At 39.5% G+C, this 23949-nt stretch overlaps 1 protein-coding gene and 1 pseudogene across 1 annotated transcript in view; both read right to left on the bottom strand.

Annotated features, from left to right (window-relative positions):
• The window catches only part of BMP6 (bone morphogenetic protein 6), a 164846-nt gene that overhangs the window by 136226 nt on the left and 4671 nt on the right, over positions 1 to 23949 (bottom strand). The gene's annotated exons all lie outside the window — the stretch shown is intronic.
• LOC130274708 (U2 spliceosomal RNA) lies at positions 11809 to 11968 on the bottom strand (annotated as a pseudogene).

Here is a 23949-nt window from a genome sequence, read left to right as displayed (position 1 = left end):
CAATCAAAGTTGAAGGGTTAGTAGTGCGCAGCACAACGATCTGTGCTGCGCACTATAAGCCCAGGGTTCCGGCTATCATTAGCAGCCAGGACAGACCCGGTGCGATGCGGGGTCACGGCGTGATCCTGTTTTAAACACCGGGACCGGGCGTAGGATATGAAGGTATGCCCTGCGTCCTTAAGAGGTTAAAGAACACCAGAAAAAAACTGTCACATACAAAAGAACACCACTAAAGGGTAGAGAAATGTAGGTATGGTATTTCATATTTTTCCTATTGACTCCCAGCTAACATCTGGCTGATGTTTTGCTCCTAAAAAGCCACCTGGCCAGTATGGATTTTATGGGGGGACATTAGTGGGCAAAAATGTTGTGTCTATTTCCAGCCTACAGATAGGTTCACACTACGGAATTTCCATCTGGAATTCTGCTTAGTCTGATATTTCTGTGCAGCAGAATCCCCTTGCTAGCAATGTGATTCCACTGTACAGTGCACACTACAGAATTTTAAAATTCCACCACCAAAAGAATAATATCGCTCATCCTATAGACACTGAAGATGTTGCCGTCTATAGGGATGGCAATATACATGTGGTCCTAGCGCCGACTGATTGAGTTGGCACTGGGCAAACTCAGTAACTCCGAATGTAAATTTTCCATACAGAGCTACGTCAGTGTGAACCTATCCTAATGGCATTTTTTGAGGAACCAGAAAATGTTCCTAACATCAATAAGATAAGGTGACAAAGTAATTTGCCTTGATATGAACCTCATCTAAACAATGCTTCAGTTATTCACATGCAGCACAAGACTTTTCTTCTTTGCCAAATAGCTGTCACAATCGATTGCACCTGTTTTACTGATAGAAGTAATTCAATACATTGTTTGATGCTCAATAAAGACAATACACTAATGATTTATATATTCCACATAATGAAATCGTTTTTGAGGTTTATTTTTTGTATATTTTTTCTGCTTGGCAGTAGGTCATTTTTAATGGTTATATTTTAAGGACAATACTCTTGAAACAGGGTATGAAAAAAGTGTCTATTGTATCAACTATTAATACATAGACCTTTTTGCTTCTATTTAAATTTCCTCCCATATGAACTTGTCATCTTGATAATTCTCACTTATTTCCTTGTTACCCTGTTTTGAAAGCAGTTAAAATGCTCTTAAGGGCATTATCCGGATGAGGTGTTGCCAGCTGGACTGGCCTCATCACACAATGGGAGGTCCCGTTTTGTAACTGTGATGGAAAGGTTGAGAAGACACATTTTGCAGTAAAACATTTAGCAATAAAGACTTAATGCTGAGAAACAATGTCAAAGTTTTGGAAAGATTTGCAGTCATGACATAATCCAACTACATCCCACTTTAAGAATGTATTTCTGTTCATAAAACCAGCATGTAGCAATAGAGGAGTAGAGAGGGAAGACCAAAAACATGGAAATTACACATCCAAGCAACACTGTATATTAGTATGTATATATGCTGTATATTTAGAAGTATACACTATTTTGCTTCTATCATTAATTTCCATGTTGTTGACATTCCAATCTTCATTGCTACATGCTAAGAGGAATTAGTTAAATACTTGAGAAAAAGACTGGGATATGACCTACATGTGATACGTCCTAAATACAGCATTTGGTTTTTAATATGGCTATTCTTTTTGTAATTTTTTTGCATTATTGGCAAAAAAGAAAGAACATTGTGGCTCACACTCAACATAAAGGCATTAAAAAGACAAACATAATAGTTACAGACATATAAAAGAACAATATATCATATAGCCAATGCAAATTAATTCAAGTTAATTATTCAGTTTAGTGAATGGGAATGACATGCATAAATTAGCTTGTATAGAAGAGAAAGAAAGTTAGGCTAGGGAAAATAAAGAACAGGAAGGCAAATCATCCCCATCTGTGAATTCAATTTCCATGCGTATGGGGTGGTCAACCTCTTGTATCAATATACTTAGAGGGAGAACCTTCATTTGACTTCCCTTGTCTTTTAAGGGAACTTTCGAGAGGGAGCCAGGAATAGAAGGCCAATTGCAGGGGTTGCACTCATTGTCTGAATTGTGGAGAAAGAAAATCTTTGTCCAGAATTTAAGGACGGATGGACAGTCCAACATTGTTGCTACAGCCATCAGCAACATATATCTGGCACAGAGGAGAAGAAATGATAATCGTATCAACTAGTTAAAATGTATAATCCTCTCCTGTACATAGCACACAATGGGAAACTTGTGTGTGAGTATGAAAGATTTTGTCCAGTCCTCCCAGAGGCTTGTGCAGGCAGTTTCCTCCCTCGAGTGTTGGTCAATAATTTCAACAAGACCCCATAGACAGTGGAATGTAGCTTGCTAGGTGGTCCCATCATGAAGCAAAGGGAGTGTGATCTAAGTCCTCCTATAACAAGCAATCACTTAATTGCTTGAACAACACTACACGACGACGTACTGCAAGATATTGTGTTTCTTAGGACAACCTACTTAGGACAGGTTTCTTAGGATACCCTACTAGTAGTACTAAAATGGCAGGCCTAGTTGCATCACTAGGCCCACAACTGCCTTCTTAACTAATCAGAACACCACAATTGTCTCCTGGGAGGGGGGGGGGGAGGAGGTTGCTAGCTGTAATATACAGCTGCCACCCACCTTGTAATGAATGGGTTTGAAGGGGTACTCCGCCCCTAGACATCTTATTCACTATCCTTTGAATGTCTGATAGTGGGTGTCTGGCCTCTGGGACCCGGGGACCCCCCCGCGATCTCCGTGCAGCACCCAGTGTTCTGAAAATTATGTTCAGAATGCTTGGTGCAGGCAGCTGTGGGCCTAGTGATGCCATGCAACACCCCCTCGCTACGCCGAGTGCTGCACGGAAATCGCAGGGGGTTCCAGAGGCTGGATTTCTGCAATCAGACATCTTATCCTGCCATTATAACTGATATGCTTTTTTTTTTAACACAGGGTAACATAGTAATATAGTTCATAAGGTTGAAAAAAGACCAAAGTCCATCAAGTTCAACCTATAACCTTAATGAGTCCCTACTGAGTTGATCCAGAGGAATGCAAAAAACCCTCATACTAGAGGTAAAAATTCCTTTCTTATTTCAAATATGGCAGTCAGAATAAATCCCTGGATCAATGTTCTGTCCGTATAAATCTAGAATCCATAACCTGTAATGTTATTATTCTTCAGCAATGCATCCAGGCCCCTTTTGAACTCTTTTACAGAGTTCATCATGACCACCTCCTCTGGCAGAGAGTTCCATAGTCTCACTGCTCTTACAGTAAAGAACCCCCGTCAGTGCTGGTGTAGAAACCTTCTTTCCTCTAGACGTAGAGGATGCCCCCTTGTTATATATACAGTCCTGGGTATAAATAGATCATGGGAGAGATCTCTGTACTGCCCCCTGATATATTTATACATAGTTATTAGGTCTCCCCTAAGCCTTCTTTTTTCTAAACTAAATAACCCTAATTCTGATAATCTTTCTGGGTATTGTAGTCCTCCCATTCCCCGTATTACCCTGGTTGCTCATCTTTGAACCCTCTCCAGCTCCCCTATATCTTTATTGTACACTGGTGCCCACTAGTGTACACAGTATTCTATGTGTGGTCTGACTAGTGATTTGTACAGTGGTAGAATTATTTCCTTGCCATGGGCATCTATGCCCCTATTGATGAACCCCATGATTTTATTTGCCTTGGCAGCAGCTGCCCAACACTGATTACTACAGCTAAATTTACTGTTAACTAAGACTCCTAAGTCCTTTTTCATGTCAGTATTCCTAAGTGTGCTCCCATTTAGTACATAATCCCAGCCCGGATTTCTCCTCACCATGTGCATAACCTTACATTTATCAGTGTTGAACCTCATGTGCCACTTCCCATCCCAAACCTCCAACCTATCCACATCCATTTGTAACAGTGCACTGTCCTCTATTGTGTTGACCACTTTACAGAGTTTAGTATCATCTGCAATGATTGCTACTTTACTATTCAACCCCTCTACAAGGCATATATTAAACAGAATAGGACCCAAGACTGTGGTACCCCACTAGTAACAGTCACCGAATCAGAATAAGCACCATTAATAACCATGTTCTGTTTCCAGATGCACCAACCTTCTATGTGGCACCGTATCAAATGCTTTGGAAAAATCCAGATATATGACATCCAGCAATTCCCCCTGGTCGAGTCTGGAGCTCACCTCCTCATAAAAGCTGATCAGGTTAGTTTAACAGGACCGATCCCTCATAAAGCCATGCTGATATGGAGTCATATATTTATTTTTATCAATATATTCCAAAATAGCATCTCTTAGAAAACCCTCAAACAATTTACAATCTACACCCTTTGACCCCTTTTTAAATAATGGCACAACATTTGCCATGCACCAGTCCTGGGGTACAGACTCTGTCAGTATAGAGTCCTTGAATATTAAAAATAGGGGTCTGTCTATTACATTACTTAATTCCTTTAGAACAGGGGGTGAATGTGGCACTGTACTTCTTCCTGGGTTAGACAGGTGACCTGTACTGGGGAGTTTACCTTATCTGGCTGTATTTCACCTGGCATTTCATTTTCCTCGGTGAATACAGTGGAGAAGAATTTGTTTGATATATTTGCTTTTTCCTGATCCCCATCTATAATTTCTTCCTATATTTTTTAAAGGGCCAACACTTTCATTTTTGACCTTTTTGCTATTTATATAGTTAAAGAACATTTGGGGGTTAGTTTTACTCTCTTTGGCAATGAGTCTTTCTTCTCTATTTTTGCGGCTTTTATCTGTTTTTTTTTTTTTTTTTTTTTACATATTTGACATTTTTCTCTATAGCTCTTTTAGTAGTTTAAATGCTTTATTTTTGTCATTTATTGCCCCCTGAACATTTTTATTCATCCACATTGGATATACCTCTTACAGTGAGAATTTAAAATATTCTTAAAAATCTCCCATTTAGTGTCAGTATTCTTGTTTTTGAGGACATTATCCCATTTTATACTGTTAAGGGCTTCTCTGAGTTAATAAAACGTTGCCTTCCGAAAGTTCATTGTTTTTGTGGCCCCTCGAGAGATTTCCTTATTGAAGAACAAGTTATAATGTATTATATTATGATCACTACTTCCTAGGTGTCCTTCTACCTGCACATTAGTTACTCTGTCAGGTCTGTTGGTTAATATTAAGTCCAGTAGGGCGCCCCCTCTGGTCGGGCCCTGCACCGTTTGGGACAGATAATTGTCTTTAGTTATAGTCAGAAACCTGTTTCCATTATGAGATTCACATGTCTCAGTCTCCCAGTTTATATCAGGATAGTTAAAGTCCCCCATTATTATCATGTCATTTTGATTTGCTGCCTTGTTTATTTGCCTCATTAATTGATCTTCTGCCTCTTCCATTATGTTTGGTGGCTTATAGCAAACCTCCATCAGAATTTTTTTTTTATCTTTGTTTCCATATATTTCTACCAATAGTGACTCCACATTATCATTTCCCTCCCGTATATCCTCCCGCAGTGCAGCCTGGACTTTACATAAAGACAAATTTCCATTTTGTCTGATCCTTCCTAAATAGACTATAACCCTGTAGGGTTGACCGCCCAATCATAGCTATCGTCCAAAGAAAGTCTCTGTTATACCCACTATGTCATAATTCTCTTCAGACATTATCAACTCCAGTTCGTCAGTTTTATTGGTCAGGCTTCTGGCATTAGTCAACATGCAATTCAAAGGTGTATGTTTTTTTTTCCTATGGAGCCTATCCCTATTAACTATTCTAACCCCTCCCTCCACTTCACCCCTAGGTACATTAATAATTCCCACCTCTCTGTCTACACTATCTGCCCCGAATATTATGTAGGTTCCCTCCCCCCCAGTCCCTAGTTTAAATACTCTTCCACTCTTCTGGCCATCTTCTTCGCTAGCACAGCTGCACCCTCCCCATTGAGGTGCAGTCCCGTCCCTACGGTAGAGCTGGTATCCAACAGAGAAGTCGGATACCGGATGAAGTACGTAAAAAAAAACTTTGACCATGTGTAAAGACATTGGGGGAGATTTATCAAAACCTGTCCTGGGAAAAGTTGCCCAGTTGCCCATAGCAACCAATCAGATTGCCTCTTTCATTTTGCAGGGGCCTTGTTAAAAATGAAAGAAGCGATCTGATTGGTTGCTATGGGCAACTGGGCAACTTTTCCTCTGGACAGGTTTTGATAAATCTTCCCCATTGTCGGTGAATACACGTCAGGGAAACTTGGTTCCCATGCATAGCTAATATTTGCAAAATAAAAAATAATGATTTGCTTACTTAGACTGCTTACTAAGGCCGGTATTACACACAGGCTTTTTTGGAAAATTTTTAATGCACTATTTTTTTTTTTTTGTCTAAATCAGAAATGGATCCAGTAGCAAAACATATAATTCCTTCCTTAATATTTCTTATTACTTTTGAGTCCATTTCTGGCTTTGGCTCAAAAACCTTTAACTGCAGCTGTTTACCAAAATGTTATTTATTCTATGCAGCCATTTAGTCTCTACAAGTAGACCGTCGGGGGTTGTCATGAAGTCTTGCTACGTTGTAGGTTTCTATGTAAAATATATTGCATAATGACAATGACAATCTAGCATTCTCACTGGAACAGACCATAATTATTAGTTCTGGGGTACACCTTTAAGAATTTTTATTCACTTAGATCACAAAAAAACATAATATCTATGTAAATCTCATGTGGGATTTATTTGATGTTTAAAAGCTATAAAACATAGTAACACCTAATGACAGGAAGTGTTTCATAGCTGTAATATTCAGCAGGTTTGTCATTAAATGATTTAAAATTGGCTTATTTATTTCTCGCTCACATAACTTACTGCGGTCCCCCGGCCTCCCCGCTGCTGCTGCCGCACAGTAATTGAGTGCATCTAGGCCTCTTACAACTTTGATCTAGTTTCTGTTTTTAATGTTCCCTGTCAGTCACCAGTGACTGAATTTCAATAGACATTATGTCACCTACTTGGCACAAGTAAACATAATGTCTAACACCTAAATAACGTGTGCCAGGCAAGCGTAATGCAAATGATGACAAGATAAGTACACAATTTTGCACCTGCAGGAAGAATTATTCAAATGGGTGAAAATGGACAAGATGTCTCCTATTTGCTACTCCTCCCTGTTTCATACAGATGTTTTTGCTAGCTATATAACCCAACTTCTGTTGCCTCCAAAGAAAAAAAGAAAAAACTAAAATAGGACATTAGAAAAACATTACTCATATTACAAAAGTATTAAACGTTGATTTATTTGCATGCTGTAATAATGAAACAATGTCTGTACTGGTCACTACAACACTTTTTATATAATAACACACTTATTTGTGAATGTTTGTCTTCTGGCAAAAAGGAATTCTATACTAAGGCAGGAACAACCACTTGACAGACCAAAAGTAAGAAGGTAGAAATACAAGCTTTGTAATGGTAGACACTATTAGGAATATCTTGGAATAGCTGGAAATCTGATTTGATTTCAAGTACAAATCTTTTCTGTAATTGCATTGAAAAAGAATCATGTTTGTATCGAGTAGCCATGAGGTGGTTTTAAAAGGGGTAGTCCAGCAAAAATCTGATAGGCTGAGTGGCAGTGTGATGTATAGAGCCTCAACCCGGTCTTCTTCCTGTTGCCCAGGCTCAATCTGTCATATTGCCGCTCAGCCTAACACTAGCTGAGGTGGGACAATGCTTCGGCCAGCGATTAACTGAGCTACAGTGTTGCATTCTGGCTCTAGAAGCAAGAAAGAGCACAGCACTGGGGGACGGGACAGTGTTTCCAGAGGCACTGTGGGACTGCGGGAAGTAAGTCTGTTTTTTTTTTTTTTACCGTGGCAGTTCAGGCATATTTAGAGAAAAAGATTTTCCTTGGAAAGATTGCTTCTCAGCAGTCATCCCCACAGGCAGGATTACAATGAGAGGTGACAATGGTGTGTACATAACACAGGATCAGGCCATTCACAGTAGGTGATGGTCTGAGCTCACCTTATCCACTCAATGACCAGTTTACAGGTGCTAGAGCATGCATACAACCAGAATTGGCCGTCCCCGTGTACAGAAAACAGAATAAAAAAAAAATCTACATTCAGAGAAAAAAAAGTAAATAATATCTTTTCTATATAATCCATTCCCTTTAACCCCTTCATGACCCAGGGTTTTTCTGTTTTTGCACTCGTTTTTTCCTCCTTACCTTTAAAAAACCATGACTCTTTCAATTAAGCACCTGAAAATCCATATGGTGGCTTATTTTTTGCGCCACCAATTCTACTTTGTAATGACATCAGTCATTTTACCCAAAAATCTACAGCGAAACAGACAAAAAATTCATTGTGCGAGAAAATTGATAAAAAAACACAATTTTGTAAATTTTGGAGGCTTCCGTTTCTATGCAGTAAATTTTTCGGTAAAATGACACCTTCTCTTTATTCTGTAAGTTCATATGGTTAAAATGATACCCTACTTATATAGGTTTGATTTTGTCGTACTTCTGGAAAAAAATCTACATTCTGGAAAAACTACATTCAGGAAAATTTATACATTTAAAATTGTCATCTTCTGACCCCTATAACATTTAAATTTTTCTGCGTATGGGGCGGTATGAGGGCTCATTTTTTGCGTCGTGATCTGAAGTTTTTAGCGGTAATATTTTTGTAATGATCAGACTTTTTGATCGCTTTTTATAAATTTTTTTCATGATATAAAAAGTGACCAAAAATACGCTATTTTGGACTTTGGAATTTTTTTGCGCATACGCCATTGAACGAGCTGTTTAATTAACTATATATTTTTATAATTCGGACATTTCTGCACGCGGCGATACCACATATGTTTACTTTTATTTACACAGTTTTTTTTTTTTAATGGGAAAAGGGGGGTGATTCAAACTTTTATTAGGGAAGGGGTTAAATGACTTTTTTTGGGCAATGTTATAGCTCCCATAGGAGGCTATAACACTGCACACACTGATCTTTTACATTGATCACTGGTTTCTCATGGAAAATCAGTGATCAATGATTCTGCCGCTTGACTGCTCATGCCTGGATCTCAGGCACTGAGCAGTCATTCGGCGATCGGACAGCATGGAGGCAGGTAAGGACCCTCCGGCTGTCAGGTAAGCTGTTCGGGGTTCCGCGATTTTGCCGTGGCGATCCTGAACAGCTCCCTGAGCTAACCAGCATTAGTTTACTTTCACTTTAGATGCGGCGTTCAAAGTTGCAAAGTTGCTAAAGGGCACCACGATCACTGCCGCGCGCTATTAGCCACGGGTCCCGGCCGTTGCTAGGTGCCGGGCCCGACCCGCTATGATGCGGGGCCACGCCGTGGCCCCGCGTTATAGAATGGGAGCCGACCCATGACGTACATGTATGTCATGGGTCGGGAAAGGGTTAAATCCCAAAAAGTAAAGGTTTAAAAAATACAGCATTCCCTTGATGTTCTCCAGTTACCTGAAGAATTATAATTATATTATTGTAATTATACAAATGGGTAGATAAAGTCTGGCATTCCTGGAACTTAAGGCTCAGATTCATGGGAAGGCTACGCCACACAATTAATACACATGAAAACCACTCTATTGGTGGTGCCCTGTTATATCGTGCAAAGAGTGTATTAGGATCACAATTTTGAAGTAGAGAAAGAGGAAAAAACTTCTTAAATCATAATTTTTTATTTTGTGAATCAACAAACAGGGGCAGCTCCTTGTTGCACGGTTCGTTGATGCACAAAAGAAAACAGCCATCTCGCTGGTGATTGGCTGTGCAAGCCGTCACTTCTCTTCAGCTCCAGTATGCCTCTGAGGCTGCGGGCCAGAGTGGTCTGAGGAGAGGGAGCCTACATTGGGAGTTGAGTTAGGAGACCTGAGATTACGGGAGGGGGGGGGGGCAGGTTTCCAGCGGTTAGAGTTAACCATAGATCACTTTGATAATGGGTTTTTATGCTGCCCATGGTTCTGGAAGAACGCAACTAGTGACAGGTTCCCTTTAAAGCATTTTTTATGAAAATCTTTTATTATAAGGTAGTACAATAATAACTCACGGCAATGCAGTCATCAAGCATCTACTTACACATGCTGTAAGGGTCACTTAGGAGAGAAGGTAGTGTATCCTGCAGCATATTGAACTTCATCATCGTGAATCAACAACCCCTTTTAGTAGAGTATTTCTTACTAGCACGTCATTAGGGAAGAGAGTTCATGCCAAGTGAACCGAATAATTAATATGAGGCTGAAAGTAGCAATTGGGGTGGGAAAAAACATTGATGGCGTTATTTATTTGCACTTTGCACAGGCTTTGATCTGGTGAGGCCCAAAGAGTTCAAATATAACCCTTAAAGGACATAATGTGGTACAGACTGACTCCAAAACTACAGTACAAACATCATATGCGGTAAAGCACTAAGGTGTGACCCGACCCAAAATCCACTCTGAGCTAATCATAGCCCATGAAAGAGTAGCTTATTTCAACCATGCCCTTATAAATTCCTAGTTATACTAATAATGATCATTGCTAGTATAAATGTGTGCGCTTTTCTGTAATAGACTAACTGTATTTTTGTTGGTACATGATGCCAAGTATGATGTAACATATGATCTAATTATTACCAAAACACAGATTTTTATTTAAAAAAAAAAAAGTCAAAATAAGTATAGTATAGTAAGGGAGGTTGCAGCAAAACTGTCAGGTTACATAACAAAATATGCTGTTTGGGGCTTGTATCTCACTTTACACAAAGTACCTTTGATACTACAGTGAAAAAGTAAAATGGTGAATTTACCAAGTGACAACAAAGATGACTAGTGAACCAAGTAAAGAAAATAATTACCATCTTGTGAGGAAGGATGAAGGTATCAAACAGCTGTTTTATTTCTCTGTAGCCATTTGTCCCATACAATGTCATTATTGACATCACTAGAAGACCAAAAACAGTGAACCAGGGCTTCCATCAGATCTGTACAGGTGCTGTCAGCAGACAAATCTACCTCTGGGATGCCACCTATTTATTATCCACCAGGGCTAGCATGGGAGCTACAAAGATTCATAACATGAAAGGGCTAAATTTTTTTTTTTTATCTAAGAGCTGAAGAACGTAATCTCGAATCACCCAAAGTGCAAGAAAAAGTGCAAATATTTTACACTAAAAAAAATTGTGCACAAAGGATGCAGTCTATCTCTGACAGGAGAGAGGCCCCCCAACAAACTTTACCCTTCGCCTCCAGACCAAAAGGTACCTGCAAGGTTCCAGGTGCGATGTCCCATTTTGCCGAAGCTACTAAGGGACTACAAATGCTCCTGGCATCCCCCTTGGCGTTAGGCAAGGTATCTGCCCGCAGAGCTGTTAATGGTCAGTACCCTGCCCATGCAGGAGTACCCGGGGTTTTTGAGGGGAGGGGCGAAAGCTAATGGCCACACACACCTCCCCTAGTCCGCTAGGAGGGACACCCAGAAGGGCTACCGCATCCTAACAATCCTGTGTACACCCAACACGCAAGAAGTGACACAGTAAACAAAAATAAATAAATAAGTGAATATGCGCAGGTATACTGCCAGGACATCCAGCTGGATCTATAAAAAAATTCTCCAATCATAGACAGAAGGCCTGGAATCAAGAGGTGAGTGCCCCTAAGGTGAAGAGATCATGGTGCCAGTGCTTCAACTCAGTGAGCCAATACACCCAGTGAGTTTCGGCACCTCGGGGTCACCACTCCCCGAGGCACTAAAGTACCTTGGCTTTAGACCCTCTCAGCCTCATGGCGAGACCCGGAGGTAAACAGGTCACATCGGGGCAGCCGTCAAGCTGATTCCTCAGAACCAGCCCTGGTACACCTGCCCCCTCCATGCAGCATCCATCCTACATCAATGGCTCGGACTAGACCACTGATAAGAACAGATACTACACTTGATCTTAGCCAAAAGGCCGAAAAGGTTATAGATAACAATGGGCAAACTTGGTGCTCTTTATTTAAAATGAATGTAACTGTATTGGCCCCAATTATTCTGCTCCCCTACCATGGTATGGAAAGTCTGCATAATAATATCATTCTACTGTGCTTGCCCTACAAATAAATACAAAGTAAACAGGATACAGTTATGCTACGGTTGTGTCCACACTGTCGGCAGCAGGTGCCAGGTGTAATATACAAATGTCAAAGGGAGGGACTATTAGATTGTCCATCAGATTATTACTGACAGGCAATGCTTTGGCATACTGAGTACACCAAAGCATTACAGAAGTAATCAAATGATAATGACAGCCTCATTTCCTCTGATATCATTTATTACCAATGCTAAAGTCAGTTATAGATGTTATAGGAAAACTGCTTAAATGGACTAGGACGTTGGAGTCACTCTGGAGCTAAGCATTTTTCACACTAGAGTTTTTTTTTTTTGTAAGGAATGTTGGTACTTTTCACATCAAAATAGTACAGTCAAAAATACAGGGGTCCATCTGGATGTCTCATTGTATTTTTGAGGACAGACCTGCTAGGTCATACCATACCATAGTCATAAGGAGTACCATTTTGCTGTATAATACAAACTACAGTTAAAGCTCTTTAAGAAGACAAGTCTTTATATATTTCATTGTATAGGTAATGCTTTTCAATAAAAAAAAATGCTTAGCGGGCTATGTGCCCAATGACTTTAAAGTTGACTCTGATTTTAGTAACCAATGTTTGATATGTAATAGTTTTTTTTTTTAAGTAAAACAATATACTTCTCTTTGACAATTCATGCACAGAAAGGGTTAAAAGAAACAAAGTCGCAGAGCAAAAAAGAATGTCCTTTTCCAATCCCACACAAAGACATAAAATAGACAGATGATGGCCAAAATTCTAGAGCTGGAAGATGAGGAACTGTGATTTATGATGTCATAGGACTCTGTGATAGACTTTGCAGATCTATTCTCTTTATTTGCAGAAAGTGGATTCTCCATGTTGCTACTCTGAGCTCATGGTATAGCAATGATACTAAACTATGTAATGTCTGCCTGCAAATGCACTGGATGAATGAAACACCTCAACAGCATATTCCCTGTAACCATTAAACCTCTTTTTCTCTAAAAATAATGAAGTATCTATATCTTGTGGAAATAAAATTGCATTTTGCATATGAGTTTTTCTCCCAAAACATTTCTGTCTTTCAGTTAACTCAACTCAACAATCTCACATCACCTAGAATGCTCAATTGTTTGCAGCAACAACATTGTTTTACTTACTAGGAACATATTTGGTGTGAACTCCAGGATCAGACCCTTGCAGAGCTACAAATATAGAACAGGCAAAGGATAAACCAAATACTTTCACATAGGAAACTAAAGAGCTTGTGTGTATTGTATCAGTTTTAGAAATTAAATATGGAAACATAATTATATCAGAATATTAACCTATAGGGCCTGGATGGTATTCACCAACAAGACCTGTAGGAATTAAAGGGGTCTTCCCCTTTATAAATATGTAGAAGGGAGGCTGGTGGCTGTGCATTCACTATTTTACATTTTAACATAGAGTGTAATTTTTAAGTGTTTTCACGTGAAAAAATATCATAAAATATATACAGATAGTAAAACAGTGGGTAAACCTGCCACAGATTAGGACTTGAAGGTGTTGGTAGAGAGTAAACCTAGTGAGAAGTGCCAGTCAGCTGCTGCTATGGCATAAAAATCATAGGAGGCATTAAAGAGGCATATATACTTCTGACACAAACTCAACTTTGCTTCTACTATGCAGCCTCCATACTAGTCAGCCAACATATGAAATATTGTATACCATTTTGGGCACCTGTATATGAGTAGGTCATTCATGAATTGGAGCAAGTCAAATCTGGAGTCAGTTTGGAAAAAATGTACAAATATTAAGATTGTTTTAGTTATCCAAAGAGAGGACAGCTGATAAATTGGCAAGAGGGCCACCAAAGGCTCATTCATGTGCATGGGGATTGAAGGCTAACCTATCTGCTTTGCTCCTACAAAAAACAAGTTTCTGAAATAGTCACTGTTGGATGCCTTCAGAGGTGTTGCGGAGTCCATGCCTGGATTTGTCAGACATGTTTTGGTAATGTGGAATGGGCACCTTCGTCAGACATGTTTTGGTAATGTGGAATGGGCACCTACACTGTTAAGGCTTATCAGTGTTTACTAACATAAAAAAAAAAACACAAGCTTGAAATGTACGTAATTGCATAGCGTGGGTCAGCTAAGATAGTCTGCTATCACAAGGGGGGAGATTTATCAAAACCTGCTGAGAGGAAAAGCTGCTGAGTTGCCCATAGCAACCAATCAGATCGCTTCTTTCATTTTGCAGAGGCCTTTTCAAAAATGAAAGAATCAATCTGATTGGTTGCTATGGGCAACACAGCAACTTTTCCTCAGGACAGGTTTTGATAAATCTCCCCCATTGAATGAGTCTATAATATCGCTTCTTGTCTGGAACATAGAGAAATGGAAGGAGAACATAAAATGGTTTCATGTAGAAACTGTTATAAGGACTTTGGAGGGAATTTATCACCGTATGTGTAAATCAAGTTATTTTGTCCTGCTCTTTATCAGTGCGTATGTCATGTCTACTTGCGCCAAGTTTGTCGAAAAAGGTGCACATTCTTCATAAATAGCTAAATAGCTTAGATTTAAGTGTGTTTCAAAGTGTGGCTCAAGGTGTGGAATTTGAAATCACTGTATTTTATAAAAACAACTACCGCTGCAAAAGTCAAAGCAAATTTGATTTTATCCTAAAGAGTTTGGATAAAATAAGTTAAAGGGGTATTCCAGGGAAAAACTTTTTTTTTTAAATATCAACTGGCTCCAGAAAGTTAAACAGATTTGCAAGTTACTTCCATTAAAAAATCTTAATCCTTCCAGTAATTACCAGCTTCTGAAGTTGAGTTGTTCTTTTCTGTCTGGCAACAGTGCTCTCTGCTGACATCTCTGCTTGTCTCTGCACAGAATAGAAGAGTTTTGCCATGGGGATTTGCTTCAACTCTGGACACTTCCTGAGACAGGTGTCATCAGAGAGCACTTAGACAGAAAAGAACAACTCAACATATCACACATTCCATTTCATAAGTACTGAAAGGATCAAGATTTTTTTAATGGAAGTAATTTACAAATCTATATATAGACAAGTACGAGAGACAGAAAGGGGAGAACACACTAAATGGGATATTCACCTATATGGAGTATGCAGTCAGCCTCAGCGGTCAGTGTGAATAGTAACACCTGCTGGGTGCATGTACTGAAGGTGAAGTATCAATAAATAATACAAAAAGAGAGTGTATGTGCACTCACCGCTCGGCACTTGTGTCACTGCGTTCCGGAGTTCGGTTCACGGGTCACTGGGTCTCAGTGTGGACGCATGATGGAGGCTGGAAGAAGCATGCACCCACATGTGAAACTGCCGGCGTTGCCTCTGAGCGCTACCACCATGCGTCCACACTGAGACCCAGTGACCTGAAACACAGTGACAAGTGCTGGCACATACACTCTCTTTTTGTATAATTTACAAATCTTTTTAACTTTCTGGAGCCAGTTGATATATGAAAAAAGTTTTTTTTCCTGCATAACCCCTTTAAGCGGTGTGGAAGTGAAAAAGTCTGTGTGCAAATCGCTATTTGTACAAAAAATAGCAGTAAATGTACACAAAAAAGTGTGTCACTATTATATGTTATATGTGTAGTAGGCACTCACCTTCCGCCCAGTCCTCTTCTGTCCCCGCTGGACCTTTTCCTCGCGTTGCGGGCACGCTCGCTTGTGAGCGCCGCTCTGTTCTCCTCTTGCCCATCTCAGCCGGTGCACGCGTACCTGCCTCCTAGGGCGTGCGCGTGCCTGCTTTTCTAAATTTAAAGGGCCAGTGCACCAATAATTGGTGCTTGTCTCAAACCAACCCTATTTAGTTCTGGAACTTCCTACTGTTCCCTGCTGGATCTTTGTGCCCTTGTTGCCTAAGAGAAAGTGTATACTTGTGTCTTGCCTTGCCGTGTATCTGACTCCTTACTACGTATCCTGACCTTGCTCCTGTGCCGCCTGCCTTCTGACCTCTTGCTACGTGACCTGACCTTGCTTCATTGCCGCCAGCCCTGACCTCCTGCCTGTCCTGACTTCATCTGTGTCTCATCGGGACGAGTCGTACCAGGGGTAGTGACCTGAGTGCCACCTTCCGCAGCAAGTCAATCCCGCTTTGCGGCGGGCTCTGGTGAAAACCAGTGGCACCTTGGACTCCGATTCCAGGTACGGCCCATACCATCTTCCTCGCAGGTTAGTGGATCCACCTACCACAGCCGTTACAGTAAGATCCAGCCATGGATCTAGCCAAGTTCCTCTGCCAGGTGTCTCAGAACTCTCTTCCATTGTTGCGCAGCAGTCTGCGCAGATCGAACAAGCTCGCAGCTTTCTGTGCTTATGCAGCAGCTCCTTGCTACGCAACAGCCTCAACCTTCACTGGCGGAACCTTCAGCATCTTTTGCTCCTGTGGCTTCTGGTGCCTCCAAGAATTGCTTGTCTCTTCCCTACAAGTATGATGGAGATCTGAAGTTGTGTAGAGGCTTCATGACTCAGTGTTCTATGCACGTTGAACTTCAAGCAGATCAGTTTCCTACGGAACAAGCTAAAGTGGCTTTATCATCAGCCTCCTTTCTGGTAAAGCTTTGGCCTGGGCTACCCCGCTGTAGGACCGCAATGACCCGTTGTCTTCTAATCTCCGATCATTTCTTGCCGAATTCTGAAATGTTTTTGAAGAACCTGCCCGGGCTTCTTCAGCGTACACTGCCCTACTGAATCTCTGTCAAGGAGATTATTGCGTGGGTGAATACACGGTACAGTTCCGCATCCTAGCCTCTGAGCTAGCTTGGAATAATGAGGCTTTGTGTGCAACTTTCAAAAAATGTCTCTTAAGTAGAATCCATCCTCCCTGACTGATCTCATCAATTTAGCCACCCAAATTGATAGGAGGAGTTACGTCGGGAGAAGGAGCCTGTCTGGCAATGGTGTTTTCCTCGTTTGGCCCTGTGTTCCAACGTCCACCACAACCATCTCCAATTCCATCTGTTGAGGAGCCCATGCAGGTGGATTGCACTAGACTTTCTTCTCAAGAAAGAATCCATCGACGCAGTGAGAATTTGTGCCTCTATTGTGCCAGTCCGGAGCACTGTACCTTACGTCCACAGCATCCGGGAAACGCTCATACCTAGGGCACGCATTATGATACAGTAGTATTCAGGCATATGCTGTTCTTTGTCTACTATATAGTGTTTTGTTTGATACTGTACTCTTTGTGCAGCAAAGCTGAAAAAACACTGGGGTCATGCTCATGAATTACTTAGGAATTACTGATTATTCTGACATCTAATGTGCAAATTAAATAATTTAATATTTGTAAAATTGAATAAAAAATAAAAATAGCATTGTAACTGTCTGTCTTCTGACCTAGCTTTTGAGCCGTTCTAGCTTGTATCTAACTTGTATCTTTACCTAAACCTAGAGAAACTATCACTTTAAGGATGACTGTGGGTCAGCAGTCCTCAAGGATGTAAACAACATGGTTTGTGTCAGCAATAAGTGATAAGATCTAAATAAGAAACCAAATCCAATATAAAAAGCAGGAAACCACAATAAAAAAATATATGGCAAGAGGGCAGCTACTGTCAGGATCTCCCGCTGAAAAGGAAGGTCAACAGATGTCTTCCTTTCAGCAGTTTTCTTATCAGAGTTGGAGAGCTAAAATGTCTCTTCACTATGTACAAATGTGAATCCAATTTGTAGTATATTGGTAGAACGATTCCAGATATACTGGCATGGAGATACTATAATGAAAGCAAATGTATAGGATATAAAAAAAAACATCATTTCTGGACACAGAAGGGCTGCCAGCTTTAGCTCTACTATGTTTGGAATAGAAAATGAAAGGAGTGCTAGCTGCACATTCATTCTAGGACACCATTAATCAGCTTGTTATCCCCTATTCTGGAGTAACTGCAGTGTAAGCCAGATCCTGACAGACATGGCTTTCTGAGTATATTTTGTAAGCAGGTTTTAAGGGTATAAAGTAAGCAAATGGCTGTATAGGGTTTTGATCCCAAATCCGTACATACCTGCCATTACATAACTGGCCCCTCCAAAGTCATAGACAAGAGTTTAAAACTATGGGGGAGATTTATCAAAACCTGTCTAGAGGAAAAGATGCTGAGTTGCCCATAGTAACCAATCAGATCGCTTCTTTCATTTTCCAGAGGCCTTTTCGAAAATGAAAGAAACAATCTGATTGGTTGCTATGGGCAACTCAGCAACTTTTCCTATGTACAAATTTTGATAAATCTCCCCCTGTATGCATATAAGATTTTGGAGCCCACTGGGAGTTCCCCTCATCCGCTAGATTAGAGGGGAGAGGTAAGGATTAAATCTCAGCCTAGTGCCTGTCAATTGGGAGATAGAGGAGATGACCTGTGCAAAAAGGGAGGCCATTAACTGATGTAGGGCCCAAATTGTGATCACCCAAGGGGAATTTGGATTTCAATCATGGATTTCCATGGAGCCCAATGTTTTACCTAATATAGGCTTATCATCTTTCTGTGGATTAGGGCCCTTTAATAACCACCATAAATTATTGGGCCAGATTTATCAAACTGTGTGAGAGAAAAAATAGAGTGATTTTCCCACATCAACCAATCACAGCTTAGCTTTCATTTTACCAGAGTGCATTAGTTGAGCTGTGATTGGTTTCTGTGGGACAATCACTCCATTTTTTCTTACACACAGTTTGATAAATCTGGGCCATAATTAATGTATTTATCTAGTGTGCAGTTGTTGAACAGCATATTGGATAAGGACTTAAAAGAGAAGGAGCTTAGATGTCATTTCATGACTGGAATTCTTGAAGGCTAGAAATCTCCCCAACTTTACTTCTATTACACATATATTTCTCAACACTTGAGTTATTGATCTTGAGATGTGACCCTGGTGGCTGTTTTTTTTCCTACTCATAACTCTTGACTTCAGTTTGCAAAAAAAAACGTTGTTTTTTATTCCCATGATACATATCCCAAATGACTGGCCATGATCTCTGACCTTCTATAAAAAGCAATTTTTTCTTCAACATCAAGCAAGCTAGACAGGTACCAGGGGGTATATAATCAGAAAGAGTTGTTCGGCACATACGACAAATAGGAATGGGGTTGAATAAAGAATGGTAATGTAAAAAAGAAGAGCTCGGAAGGGAGGATTTGACATCCAATCAGCCCTTATTATACATAACGATAAAAATGTGATTGGTGTATGTCAGGAAGCCGCAGGTAGTAAGAACTTCAGTATTTACCTCACAGATCATGTATGGTAAACTTAAAGGGGGACATTTATAAAAGCTTGCTTATATATGTTATTTTTAGTTGTTTTATTTTGCTTAATGTTTTGCTTATGTGCAACAAATGTATTAACAAGTCACACGGCCTTTATAAATTTGTCAATACAAAGAAAGGGAGACGGGCACAGCCTCATGTAAACCAGGGTATCACCAGTAGCCAAAAAACCATAAACTATTCAAAAAAACAGAAAAGCTAGCTACTATAACAGAAACAAACCAAAAGAATTACAAGATTAGAAAACTTTATTGGACACAAACAGTACACAGACAATTTAAAACACACAGGGGAGGAATGTAATTCTACAACCCTCATTCCCATGCCGGATATAAATAATCTTGAGCAAACAACTCCCAGCAAAGATAATGCAATGTAGGTATACTATACACAAAATAATACAAATAAGGACACCAAATAAAGAAAAATATATAGATTAAAAACATTATGGAATCACACCTAAATAGTGTAAGCAATACATAAAACAGAAAATTCCAATATAAACTGAGGGCCAAAATCCCACCTATACAGTACCTATACCTAAAGATCCTACACGTGTATGTAATCCCCCTGTAAAAAATAATTGCAGTTGGGAGAAGATCCCCACGGCATGGGGGACAGCAGACTCCACCCGTTCCGCTGCACTAACTGGCAGCTTCCTCAGGAGTTACTCAGTACTGCTTGGGTCCTGAATTTATATTCCCAAAATAATTTACAATAATTGACACTTGTCATGTGGAAAACTGTCATGTGGAAAACCTACCTCCCATTCCCCATCATGATCCAGCATGGCATCCCAGCACACTATATTATCATTACTCTCCCACCGGAAGTAACGTAACACAATAGTTCCGGGTTGTATGTCAGTACCTACATCATGAAGTACCTCTGTGCGCATGCGCTGTTTATTTACCTGAGTCTTGCCACCTCAACCCCGACAGAAGCGGGGAGAAGAGAGTTCTTGGCAGCTGCACACGATATGAAAAAGCTGCCAGTTAGCGCAGTGGAATGCGTGGAGTCTGCTGTCCCCCATGCCGTGGTGATCTTCTCCCAACTGCAATAATTTTTCACAGGGGTATACATACACATGTAGGATCTTTAGGTGTATAAGTGGGATTTTGGCCCTCGGTTTACATTGGAATTTTCGGTTTTATATATTGTTTACAATATTTAGGTGTGATTCCATAATATTTTTAATCTATATATTTTTCTTTATTTGGTGTCCTTATTTGTATTATTTTGTGTATAGTATACCTACATTGCACTATCTTTGCTGGGAGTTGTTTGCTCAAGATTATTTATATCCGGCATGGGGATGGTGGTTGTAGGATTACAAAATCGTCTGTATATTGTTTGTGTCCAATAAAGTTTTCTAATCTTGTAATTCTTTTGGTGTGCATCTCTGTTATAGTAGCTATAAACCCTGCATGCCGGGTCCATGCAGTAGTTTGGTATAAGTATGTGCTGGCCAACTTATCCTTGTTTGTGTTAAAGTAGCTAGCTTTTCTGTTTTTTTGAATACTTTATAAATTTGTCACACATAAGCAAATCAGCTTTTTTCCTCCATTCTGTTTTCCATTTTGAGATTTTGCTTGTGTAAGCAAAATCTGTAAGCCAGGGTTGAGCTGGAGTAAATGTATGACATTTTTTGATGGCGTGAGACTTTTTTGTGACAGTCGCACATTATAAATTTCTGATCACTGTAAGTCATTTTTGAAAATTTGCTTACATAAGCCAAACAGAATGTTCTTGCTCTTCTCCCTCGGCTGGTTAAAAGACACACAGAAAAGTGCCTAGTAGCATGTGAGACATTTGAGAGACAGATATAAGCGAAAACAATCTACTAAATGCTTTTATAAAAGTCCCCCAATGTCAACAAACTGTTGTTAAGTTATTAATAATGGGTCCATAAGGCTTGACATTTAATGGACCAAGAGGGCAATAACAAAGTATAATACTCATGGGAACTCATATCCATAAACACTTAGAGACTTGTTTTTCCAGCTTCCAGTGTTTTTCTTGTGTTTTGTCTGTTAGTTGTTCAGATATTCGCTTCATAATTTTAAAACAGAAAATCTAAACCCATGACTTGCACTATGTTCACTATCTGAGCAAAACATCTCTCACACTCCAGCCGATATTTTATTTCATCTATTTATTTTACAATTTAACGATTATATGGAATAGGAATGCTGTTTAAAGCTGAAATCCACACTTGGTATTCTAGGACTCCCCCAACACCCATCCTGGGATGTAACATGCTGGGTAAAAATGCTGACGGCAGTATATTTTATACTGGAGAACATGTATAACAGCAACTGTTATGTGAATGAATTGTTATTGTTATGCAGAACAATAGAATATGTAAGATGTAACATGAATAATGTGGAAAGAATCCACCCTAAACCGGCAAAACATCATAAAATATTTGCTAGAACATTCCCATTTAAACCAGCATATTCGCGAACATGCACAGTACTACTTAATACTACTAGTACAATAGATATTATTAACATTAGTATTTCATATATTGTATATTATGTTTGTTGAAGAACTACCGAATGATTACATTATTTGATAATTCTTATTCTTTTTACAGTTGTGCTTCTGCCTTTTATTTATTTTTTGGAATAACCATACATTTCCTAAAAATACCCGAAACATTGTTAAAGGAAAAAAGTAATCAGATAATGACATACTGTTTAAAATCATGATTTTATGTTAAGAATTTAATTTTAAATGTACTGTCTATGTCACTGCCCAAATCCTGAAATCCTGCAGTTTTCTGTCTAACCATCTGCTGATCATTGTCTGTAAATCAAGTTCTTTTTACCCCCCTTTTTTCTGTGCGTACATCATGCGTAGTTCCCCCACATTTATCAAATAAATAAAAAAGTAGATCGGATGTGGCCAAGGCTAATGAGAGATTGCACAAAAATGTGTGTTTGTGCAAAAATGTTTCTACAATAAAAAAAAAAAAGTTGCGGTTGATAATTCACAACCACTGTAAAAAGCTAACTATACCACACTACATTCCCATTGGGGGGCATCATTGTCTTTAGAGCTTTTTTTGTGTGTAGATTTGTCTCACATTTGGTGCAGTGCTGCACCTCCAGGCTATTTTTTGCGTATTTTTGGTTTACACTTTTGGTAAAGACCAGCTGTTAAGGTTAGTCTTATGCAGTGGTAATGGATTAATCAACTGAGACTTTTTGTGAACAAGCACAAAAAAAGGTGCAAAACCCCTGAAAAATCTCTAAAATTACACCAGCCCAGACTTAGCTTAGCATTTTGGTGAATGTGAAGAGTGAAATTTCAGAAAATGTGACCTGCACAAAATTTATCAACTGCCCTTTGACCATTTAATAAACTTGGTGCTCCTACACATTACCAGCACACACACACAAAAAGGTGTAGAAAAATGCTTCACTTACACCTACGATGATGCATGCCCCCCATTGTTTTCTTGAATGAGTCTAGATGAGTTTAGAAAAAGACATTTGTGACTTTTTCATGCACTGTGCAAAAAAATTCTACAATTTACCAACAAAAATGTGGGTAATTCCATTGATAAATTCTTACCTCTCTGTTCTGTACAGAAAGGTTTTCAGCAGTCTGCTTCTTTGATGACATGCAGGATTACAGTGAAGAGTGACAACAGTATATAGATAAGATAGGATCAGATCATTCACAGTAGGTGATGGTTAGAGCTTAGCCTCCACCTCTCCCTGTCCTCTGCACAGGTCACCAAGCATACCTGGAAAACCATCCCATAAAAGTTGATAAGGTCAGCTCCAGTCTATTGTTTCTGATGTCGATGTAAACAAATACATCTATTGTTAACACCACAGAGCAGAACTTCAGGCAATGTGGCATGTAACAGGTGGATTATGACGTGGATATAAACCTGGTTAAAAATCTAAATTTTTACTGGTCACCTACCATGGATACCTACCTAATAAATACACATAAACCATATATATATATATATATATATATATATATATATATATATATATATAGGACCATATATAAAAATCAGTGTTAATAAAAAACAGTATGGTTGCCTACACCTAAAAGGTAATACTTATTTTTATTCACTAACTTGCCATTCACTAAATTCACATTCACTGCATGTACAGTGCAATTTCTAACCTGCATATGACACACACACCTACCATTAGCTAGTGTAAAACATCACACCTTAATGTATTAGATGCAACAATTCCCAACCTGCAGCATGGAAAGCACATAAGGCTCTTGATGCCCTCCCCTGATACCCTCATCAGGTGTATAGGTCACACCACACATGTCTGTCCTGTCATGTCAGCAAATAACATTAAAATATACTTTCTCTGCTCTACATGCCTAGTCATTCTCGTCAATAGGGAAAAGTAAAAATAGATTGGCGGAAAAGGGAATTTGTTGCATTTATTGCATTCTTTTCTGTCCATGTGCTGTTATGATAACCCCATCTCACATCCACCCATGTCATGGTTTAGCTCAGAACTCAAAAAAGTGTGGCACCTTACCGTAGAGCATACACTTTCTACAGCTAGCCCCAACTGCAAC

This window comes from Hyla sarda, chromosome 5 (genome assembly GCF_029499605.1).
Source record: "Hyla sarda isolate aHylSar1 chromosome 5, aHylSar1.hap1, whole genome shotgun sequence".
Lineage (NCBI taxonomy): Eukaryota > Metazoa > Chordata > Amphibia > Anura > Hylidae > Hyla > Hyla sarda.
The sequence above is the reverse complement of the archived record's forward strand: the minus strand, read 5'-3'. Positions and strand labels throughout refer to the sequence as shown.